The 10,941-nt window shown below is 44.0% G+C and overlaps 1 pseudogene; it reads right to left on the reverse strand.

Annotated features, from left to right (window-relative positions):
• Window positions 1-384: 384 nt before the first annotated feature.
• LOC126356633 (5S ribosomal RNA) lies at window positions 385-502 on the reverse strand (annotated as a pseudogene).
• Window positions 503-10,941: the final 10,439 nt, after the last annotated feature.

The raw sequence follows: 10,941 nt of genomic DNA on the forward strand, positions 1-10,941 counted from the left end.
GAGATGGTGAAACTTGTACAGAAGTTAGATCGGAGGAAGAAAGGAAAGCTTTTGAGTGCACTCGCCTTCTTGCTGAGATGACATGACGAAGGTATAATTCCTAATTTTGTCAGATTTATTCATTTTATTAAAAGTAAGAGAGCTAATAGGATTAAGGTAGGTGCAAGCCAAGCACTTATAAGAGAACGCATTCGTCTTCAGGCTACAAGTGGCCCATTGGGACCATCCGACCGCCGTGTCATCCTCAGATGATGCGGATAGGAGGGGCGTGTGGTAAGCACACCGCTCTCCCGGTCGTTATGATGGTTTTCTTTGACCGGAGCCGCTACTATTCGGTCGAGCAGCTCCTCAATTGGCAGCACGAGGCTGAGTGCACCCGAAAAATGCCAACAGCTCATGGCAGTCCGGATGGTCACCCATCCAAGTGCCGACCACGCCCGACAGCGCGTAACTTCGGTGATCTGATGGGAACCGGTGTTTCCACTGCGGCAAGGCCGTTGCCTCGTTTTAGCCGCAGACAGGTGGATATTGTGTCCAAAGTTTTTTTTTACTTACATTTGAACTTGTCACCGCAGTTTTCAAGGGATGTTTGGCAGTGGGGTGATGATTCCCACATGGGTGCTATCAGATTGGGCACATAGGAGCGCCGTTACCAGACAATCCTCAAAATTTTAACGGCTTCTTTCTCGTTCTACAGCATGAGATGCTGATAAACGACGGCGTACTGAGATGAATCTTTCTAACAAGGCGTTGGATGGACCCACAGTGTCGGTACTGGAGAACGGTTTAAATATTTTCGCCCTCTCCCAAGAGACGTCCTGTCACAGAGTTCATATGCTCTGTAGAACAAGCAGTACACAGCATATCCGAGCGTCAAACAGAGGAAATAAGGCAAGAAGCGTCGCACACATTACGTCGGGCTCGACCACCGCGGGATAACATTTCTTCCGCAGAGAGAGCATCCATTCGTTCCCTTAGGAATGATGATGAAGTAGTAGTTTTACCAGCTGGCAAGGGGAATGCCAAGATTGTAATGACGCGGCATGATTATGTGTTAAAATGGATTTACTTCTCAATGACCCGGCGTACAGAAGACTATCTAATGACCCCACAGAAAGGATCAAGCGTAAGACACTTTCACTGTTGAAAAAGAGCTCGTTGTCAGAAGATATATGTTAGAAGCTTCATCCTGGTGCTGCGGTTCCATATAGGTTGTACGGTCTGCCTAAGTTGCATAAGAAAGCGGTTCCTCTACGCCCTGCTGTTAGTAATTTGGGTATACCCACTTATAACCTGGCAAAGTGTTTATCATCTGTTCTCAGTCAATTTGTTGGCAAATGTGAACACCATATATCCAGTTCGATGGAATTTATTCGACAATTGGGATCTTTGAAGTTGAGTCCTTCAGATCTGTTAGTGAGTTTCGATGTGGTATCCCTATTTACACGAGTTCCTCTGGAAGAGTCCCTTAGTTTGATCAGTGAAAAACTGGATGAAGGGCTGGTGAAGCTTTGCCGTCATGTGCTGACGTCCACGTATTTTTTTATTGAACGGTAACATTTTTGAAGAGAATGATGGAGTGGCTATGGGTAGTCCTTTGTCACCCATAGTCGCCAATTTATTTATAGAGGACTTCAAGGACATGGCACTGAGGACTTCAGCTTTGCAACCAACGTGCTTCTGGAGATTCTTCATCTGACCGCATGGACGTGATGCTCTTAACAGATTTTTGGACCACTTCAACTATCTTAATCCCCGTATCAAATTTACTATGGAGGTTGAAAATGAAGGGATGCTTCCATTTTTAGACGTTATGGTTTATAAAGAACCAGATGGTACTTTGGGACACAGTGTTCACCGAAAGCCGACACACAGAGATTGGTATCTGCATCCTAAGAGTTGTCATCCTCCACACCAACGCTGTGGCGTCCTTAGGACTTTGGTACGGAGAGCAAATGCCATTTCCGACGCGGGCAGCTTAACCCAAGAACTTGAACATTTGATGGCTGTTTTAAGGATAATGGATACACCGAGAAGCAGATTCGTCGGGCTATGGTGTTTGGACCATCTCCTGAGGTGTATGAAGAGGAACATAGATCTGTGGCTTTTCTTCCTTACGCTGGAAGCTAATCGTTTAAGATTGGACGAATTTTAAGGAATTTTAACATTGAGTGTGTGTTCCATCCACCTTCCAAGGGCTCTGTGAACGATGATTTGGGGCTTGGAAACCCGATGTGTCAAAATTCCGTGTCAATGTGGGAAAGCTTACATTGGCCGTTCGATTCACACAGTGAATGACAGGTGTGTGGAACATCGCCGTCATACGAGGCTACAACAGCCGAAAAATCGGCAGTAGCAGAACACTGCCTAAATGAGGGACAGATAGCTGGCTAAAGCCTGAAATAAGTTCTGCAGAAATTTTTACGAAGTCTCAGACGGTGTTCAGGAAAGATAGATTAGGCAGAATTGGTGGTGGAGCGTTTGTGTCTGTCAGTAGTGGTTTATTTTGTAGTGAAGTCGAAGTAGATACTCCGTGCGAATTGGTATGGGTGGAGGTTATACTTAACAGCCGAACTAAGTTAATAATCGGCTCCTTCTACCGACCCCCAGACTCCGATGATATAGTTGCTGAACAGTTCAGAGATACGATTACAGTTGGTGGGGACTTCAAACGTCCCTCGATATGTTGGCAAAAATACTTGTTCAAAACAGGTGGTAGGCAGAAAATATCTTCCGAGGTTGTCCTAAGTGCTTTCGCCGAAAATTATTTCGAGCAGTTAGTCCACGAACCCACGCGAATTGTAAATGGTTGCGAAAACACACTGGACCTCTTAGCCACAAACAATCCAGAGCTAATAGAGAGAATCATGACTGATACAGGGAATAGTGATCACAAGGTCGTTGTTGCTAGGCTCAATACCGTTTCTTCCAAATCCACCAGAAACAAACGCAAAATAATTTTATTTAAAAAAGCGGATAAAGTGTCACTAGAAGCCTTCCTATGAGACAATCTCCATTCCTTCCGAACTGACTATGCAAATGTAGAAGATACGTGGCTCAAATTCAAAGATATAGTAGCAACAGCAATTGAGAGATTCATACCTCATCAATTGAGGAGATGGAACTGATCCCCCGTGGTACACAAAACAGGTCCGGACGCTATTGCAGAGGCAACGGAAAAAGCATGTGAAGTTTAGAAGAACGCGAAATACCGAAGATTGGCTAAAATTTACAGACGCGCGAAATTTGGGACGAACTTCAATGTGGGATGCCTTTAATAAGTTCAACAACGAAACATTGTCTCGAAATTTGGTAGAAAATACGAAGAAATTCTGGTCGTATGTAAAGAACACAAGCGGCAAGACGCAGTCAATACGTTCGCTGCGTAGTGCCAATGGTAGTGTTATCGACGACTGTGCCGCTAAAGCGCAGTTATTGAATGCAGTTTTCCGAAATTCCTTCACCAGGGAAGACGAATGGAATATTCCAGAATTTGAAACACGAAAAGCTGCTAGAATGACTTTCTTAGAAGTAGATACCTTAGGGGTTGCGAAGCAACTCAAATCGCTTGATACGGGCAAGTCTTCACGTCCAGATTGCATACCGATTAGGTTCCTTTCAGATTACGCTGATACTATAGCTCCCTACTTAGCAACCATATACAACCGCTCGCTCACCGATAGATCTGTACCTACAGATTGGAAAATTGCGCAGGTCGCACCAGTGTTTAAGAAGGGTAGTAGGAGTAATCCATCGAACTACAGACCTATATCATTGACGTCGGTTTGCAGTAGGGTTTTGGAACATATACTGCATTCAAACATTATGAATCACCTCGAAGGGAACGATCTATTGATACGTAATCAGCATGGTTTCAGAAAACATCGTTCTTGTGCAACGCAGCTAGCTCTTTATTCGCACGAATAATGGCCGCTATCGACAGGGGATCTCAAGTTGATTCCTTATTTCTAGATTTCCGGAAAGCTTTTGACACCGTTTCTCACAAGCGACCTCTAATCAAGCTGCGGGCCTATGGGGTATCGTCTCTGTTGTGCAACTGGATTCGTGATTTCCTGTCAGGAATGTCGAAGTTCGTAGTAATAGACGGCAAATCATCGACCAAGAATGAAGTGATATCAGGTGTTCCTCAGGGAAGCGTCCTGGGACCTCTGCTGTTCCTGATCTATATAAATGACCTGGGTGACGGTCTGAGCAGTTCTCTTAGGTTGTTCGCAGATGACGCTATAATTTACTGTCTAGTAAGGTCATCCGAAGACCAGTATCAGTTGCAAAGCGATTTAGAAAAGATTGCTGTATGGTGTGGCAGGTGGCAGTTGACGCTAAATAACGAAAAGTGCGAGGTGATTCACATGAGTTCCAAAAGAAATCCGTTGGAATTCGATTACTCGATAAATAGTACAATTCTTAAGGCTGTCAATTCAACTAAGTACCTGGGTGTTAAAATCACGAACAACTTCAGTTGGAAAGACCACATGGGTAATATTGTAGGGAAGGCGAGCCAGAGGTTGCGTTTCATTGGCAGGACACTTAGAAGATGCAACAAGTCCACTAAAGAGACAGCTTACACTACATTCGTTGGTCCTCTGTTAGAATATTGCTGCGAGGTGTGGTATCCTTACCAGGTGGGATTGACGGAGGACATCGAAAGGGTGCAAAAAAGGGCAGCTCGTTTTGTATTATCACGTAATAGGGGATAGACTGTGGCAGATATGATACGCGAGTTGGGATGGAAGTCATTACAGCAAAGACGTTTTTCGTCGGGGCGAGATCTTTTTACGAACTTTCAGTCACCAACTTTCACCTCCGAATGCGAAAATAATTTGTTGAGCCCAACGTACATAGGTAGGAATGATCATCAATATAAAATAAGAGAAATCAGAGCTCCAACAGAAAGTTTTAGGTGTTCGTTTTTCCCGTGCGCTGTTCGGGAGTGGAATGGTAGATAGTATGATTGTGGTTTGATGAGCCCTCTGCCAAGCACTTAAATGTGAATTGCATAGTAGTTATGTAGATGTAGATGTAGTATGAAATTTGATCGAACTGTGGTAGTTTCCAACATTTCCGGTTTTTGGAACAGTGTCTATAAAGAGGGGATTGAAATTAGATTGGGTGATAATTTAATCAACAGAGACAATGGGTTTCCTCTTAGCAATACGTGGAATCCTGTATTGTCTCGCATCAAAACTGAACGTTCTTCGGTGCGGGCGTGATTGCGATATATCGTTGCAAGCAGTGTTTCACTAAGGGTGGCGCCACCTCCCAGTCTTGGAAGGCAGAAACCGTGATGGGCGGCGGGTACTGAACGGTGCCTACGTAGGACGTCGGTTTGCAGCCTTGCGTCAGTTCTTAGCGGGACTCATCTGCAGGAGCAGCATTTTCCTGAAGGTGGCGAAATATTGAGTCAAGTTCATTTTAGGATCCAGCAGCAAACCCAAAGAGATTTTCAATACTTATTGCGCCGGGAAAGACTACGTAATCACAGTTCATAAAAGTATTTTACAATACAATTAAAAGATACTTACAGGGAAACGTCTGATACCTTACTTCAAGATGATGTACGTTTTGCTTCATGAAAAACTTGTTAAAAGACGAATATTTTCATGCACAGTAACTATAATTTCGTAATACACTGAAGAGTCAAAGAAACTGGTACCCCTGCCTAATATCGTGAAGTCCCCTCCCAAGCAGCAGAATTGCCGCAACACGACGTGGCATGGATTTGACTAATATCTGAAGTACTGCTGGAGGGAATTGACACCATGAATCCTGCAGGGCTGTCCCCAAATCCGTAAGAGTACGAGAGGGTGCCCATCTCTTTAGAACAGTACTTTGCTAGACATCCCAGATACGCTCAATAATGTTCATGCCTATGGAACTGGGTGGATAGCGGAAGGGTTTAAACTGAGGAAAGTTCGACTAGGCAACATGTTTCCAGTCATCAACAGTCCAATGTTGGTGTTGACGGCCACAAGGCGAGGCGTAAAGCCTTGTGTCGTGCAGTCATCAAGCGTACATGAGTGCGCTTTCGGCTCCAAAAACCGTTATCGATTATATTTCGTTAAATGGTTCACACGCTGACACTTTCTGATGTCCCAGCATTGAAATCAGCAGCAGTCTGCGGAAAGGTTGCACATGTGTCACGTTGAACGATTCTCTTCTATCTTCGTTGGTCCCATTGTTGCCGGATCTTTTTCCGGTCGCTGCGATGTTGGAGATGTGATGTTTTACCGGATTCCTGATAGTCACAGTACGCTCGTGATATTGTCGTACGGGAAAATCCCTACTTCATCGCTATCTCGGAGATGCTGTGTCCCATCGATTTTTCACCAACTACAACATCTCGTTCAAACTCACTTAAATCTTGATAAGCTGCTATTCTAACAGCAGTAACCGATCTAATAACTGCGCCAGACAGTTGTCTTATACAGGCGTTGCCGACCGCAGTGCCGTATTTTGTATGTTTACATATCTCTGTATTTGAATATACATGCCTATTCCAGTTTATTTGGAGCTTCAGTGTATAACATTAGTTCCGCATCAATTTTCTGTGACTTGTGTGTTATTTGTGTTTATAAAAAGCGCCGTGTGTGTATACACACATGTTACAGATGGGTTTTCTGAAATACAGTCAATTAGGAGCTATCGATCTGTTGCCTACTATGCAACCAATTAGTGGAAATAATGAGTTCTAGTCATATTCTATTGTTCATTAACAGTATTTTCTTTTCTGTCTTTCTTTTGTGTGTGTGATAGTTTTTTGTAATATTATTATTCATTATTCATTCTGTTTCATGTCTTTCTTTTCTCTCTTAACAGAACTTCTCTTCGCAGGAGCTACCAACAGAGTAGGTAAATGTTGATACAAGGCATTTACCTCTTGCAACGGAATATGACTTCACGTTCCCTGGTCAACTCCACAGAGGGAAACCATAAGTCTAATAAAACTTGCTGGCAGATTAAAACTTTGTGCCAGACGGAGACTCGAACTCGGGACCTTTCCCTTTCCCAGGCAAGCGCTCTGCCACTGAGCTACCCAAGCTCGACTCACGCCCCCTCTGAGGAACTAACACTCCTGGAAGGAAGGATATTGAGGACATATGGATTAGCCACAGCCTGGGAGATCCTTTCTTCCAGGAGTGCTAGTTCTGCAAGGTACGCAGGAGAGCTTATGTGAAGTTTGGAAGGTAGGAGACGAGGTACTGGTGGAATTAAAACTGTGAGGGCGGGGCGTGAGTAGTGCTTGGACAGCACAGTGGCAGAGCACTTGCCTGCGAAAGGCAAAGGTCCTGAGTTCGAGTCTCGGTCCGGCACACAGTTTTAATCTGCCAGGAAGTTTCATATCAGCGCACACTCCGCTGTAGAGTAAAAATTTGATTCTAGAAACATATGTCTAATACACACTGCTTCAGGTGTATCGATACTATAAGAACATTTCTGTGTTTGGACATATTTCCTAGTAAGAGCAAATTAATGAAAGGTTATTGCCGTATGTACAGCAATCTTTCAATCAGATACGTCGGCCCAGCATAGAGTGTTACTGTCAGTGGTTGATATTTGTTGGTCACCGCGGTTCTCCGCGAGACGGGAAACGTCGATAGCGTCGGGTCAACGCGAGGCTTCCACTGCAACGCTGAATCAGAAGGGAGAGTTAGCAGTCGATGAAGGTGACCACCACTGTGAAGGACGGGCCGGGGTAGACAGCCACAATGCCACCATTCACAGCCTGGCCGCGGTTCATCTCGGCCGTCCGGCGCGCTCTCACTTTTGTGAGGTGCGGAAAATCCCGCCTTATCCGCTCACACCTACCTGCCAGGAATAGGACCGCCCTGGGTGGCTTCCCTCAATTTCACAGAAATTCACCTCCTGCCGAAGGGGTCTTATCATGAATGCTGAGTGCCTCATTTCCAGCCCCTGCTGTACAGCGGGAGAAGCGGCCTCTGAAGGCGACCGATTTATTCCGGAGAACGGGGTGAGAACACGCACAGGAAGAGAACGAAGTAAGGAAGCAGGCGCTTTTTTGTGCATGCATAGGGCTGGTTAGATACATCTTCTTTTATTGCGACTTGCTGCTGCAAGTTGCAACAGTCGAACTGGCGATCTAACACTACTCTAAATTACCATGCTATTATTGGTCCAGCACTGTAACACTAGACAATTTTCCCAGGTCGGATTGTAGCCTATCGCGATTGCGGTTTATCGTATCGCGACATTGCTACTCGCGTTGGTCGAGATCCTATGGCTGTTAGCAGAATATGGAAGCGATGGTGGTGGTGGTGGTGGTGGTGGTGATGGTTGTTGGGATGTTTAAGGGGGACTAAACAGCTAAGGTCATCAGTCCCCCGTGGAATCAGTGGGTTCAGGAGGGTAATAAGGAACGCCGTGCTGGATCCCAACGGCCTCGTGTCACTAGCACTCAAGATGAAAAGCATCTTATCCGCATGGCTGTAACGGATCGTGCAGTCTCGTCTCGATCCATGAGTCAACAGATGGGGACGTTTGCAAGACGAACAGTTCGACGACGTTTGCAGCAGCATGGTCTATCAGCTCGGAGACCATGACTACGGTTGCCCTTGACGCTGCATCACATATAGGAGCGCCTGCAATGGTGTACTCAACGACGAACCAGCGTGAAGAACTGGCAAAACGTCATTTTTTTCGGATGAATCCAGGTTCTGTTTACAGCATCATGATGGTCGCATCCTTGTTTGACGACATCGCGGTGAAGCCATACTGGCGTATCACCCAGCGTGTTGGTATGGTGTGCCATTGGTTACAAATTTCGGTCACCTCTTCTTCGTATTGACGGCACTTTGAACAGTGGACGTTACATTTCAAATGTGTTACGATCCGTGGCTCTACCCTCCATTCGATCCCTGCGAAACCCTACATTTCAGCGGGATAGTGCACGATCGCATGTTGCAGGTCCAGTACAGGCCATCCTAGATACAGGAAATGTTCGACCGCTGCCTGGAAATACGTTCTCCAAATCTCTCACCAACTGAAAACGTCTGGTCAATAGTGGCCGAGCAACTGGCTCGTCACAATACACCAGTCACTACTCTTGATGAACTGTGGTATCGTGTTGAAGCTGCATGAGCAGCTGTACCTGTACACGCCATCGAAGCTCTGTTTGACTCAATGCCCAGGCGTATCAAGGCTGTTATTACTGCCAGAGGTGGTTGTTATGGGTAGTGATTTCTCAGGATCTATGAACCGAAAGTGCGTGAAAACGTAATCACATGTCAATTCTAGTATAATATACTGTATTTATCCAATGAATACCCGTTATCATCTGCATTTCCTCTTGGTGTAGCAATTTTAATGGCCAGTAGTGTAGTTTTTCCGCGCTTGACGGCTTGAAAATCCCAGTTATTCTGTGTGCAGTCATTGATTTCAAGCAGAGATCTCTGTCTCTCCTATCTTACAATGATGAAGCGGAAGAAAGTGTAACTGGAGCAGCAGTTTCCTTGTAACTGAACTTTAAGTTCTTAAACGTAAAAGCCGCGTATAATACTAAATCGCAAGCTAGCATTACCCTCTGGGAGGAATTTAGAAATGTTTTCACCTTGTGTTTACGTAACTGGTAGAGGCTATCGGACAGTAATTTCGTGTCTATAGCAGTTAATAGAGTTAATAGAAAACTGAAAGGCCTTATTTTGGAAGTAATGAAAGTAGTGAAGTCCACGTGAATGAAAGTGTGGTATCAACGTTCGATACCACACTTGTTAGGGGTTGCAGATATCGACGCGATCCGTAATAGATATCGCTGGACCCGCGAGTAGCGAATAGCGCCGCTCCGAAGCGTGTGATAAGTATCTAGCAAGCTCTCGTCCACTCTTGCTCGGGACGTCAACTGGGAATGTAGCATAGCCTTCAGCTGATAGGAAGCAAGCTATAACAAGACGCTTAGTCAAGTATGGCATAAGTAATACTTCTGTTGATATGTTTGTAATTATATGTATGCAGCATATGAAGAAACCTGTAACACAAGTACAATATACATTATTTTTTTACCAGCGACTACTAATTATTTCAGTCGTTGCAGATACAGACTATGCAGGCAGCTCCTTACCGACCTCACTGCCAAACCTGCAATATATGTTTCTGTTTAGCATTTGCCACCTTTCAAAACAACTGACGACGAGAATCATAACAGAAACAACAAACAGTGGCCAGCCTAATTAGGTATAATAATTTGAAACATTAAATTTAAAGAAAAATGAAAATGAGTTGCTGAAGTGACTTACATTAATACTCCTTTTAGATAGTGCAATGAATACACACGACCATCAGACGAACTGAATAGTTGGTAGCAGTAGTTACTATTTCCACAAATCAGCCTTCATAGGAAGTTAAAAGATCTTTCACTGATAGCAATAATAGTTACTATCTCAATCATTAACCATTTCAGCACTAAGATGTTACTCAAGACTTCGCGAGACTAAAACTGGGCACAACAAGAGCCCTGGTTTAACTAACGTACAAACACCACAAATGAAGTTAAATAACACTACATAGATAATTTTTATACTCTCACTTTTGTGCAAATGTGTCAGATTTCTTTAGCAAGTGCAATATTTCGTTTATCTCTCTCATAATAGAAAATATAGTGGGAACCCATAAACTGAAACTGTCTTTACTAGCAAATTCTGTGACTATTTAGGAAATATATTGCAATTTTCCAATATTGATTTCTAACCCCATTTGAAACAATTTATACGTTCATACTTTAAAGCAAGTAATTTAAATATTAAGTTCAATTAACTTCAGAAAATTGTTCATTTTAATAATCAAAGCAAAATTACTTTTGCATAAGTTCAATTTGTGTGCCTTTCTCACTATCTGTGAAGCAGGTAATTTAACTAACAACATTTATGCACTTTGGCATTGAACCTTCGCACATTTCATGCAGACACAGAT

Source organism: Schistocerca gregaria, chromosome 3, assembly GCF_023897955.1.
Source record: "Schistocerca gregaria isolate iqSchGreg1 chromosome 3, iqSchGreg1.2, whole genome shotgun sequence".
In the NCBI taxonomy this organism is placed as follows: domain Eukaryota; kingdom Metazoa; phylum Arthropoda; class Insecta; order Orthoptera; family Acrididae; genus Schistocerca; species Schistocerca gregaria.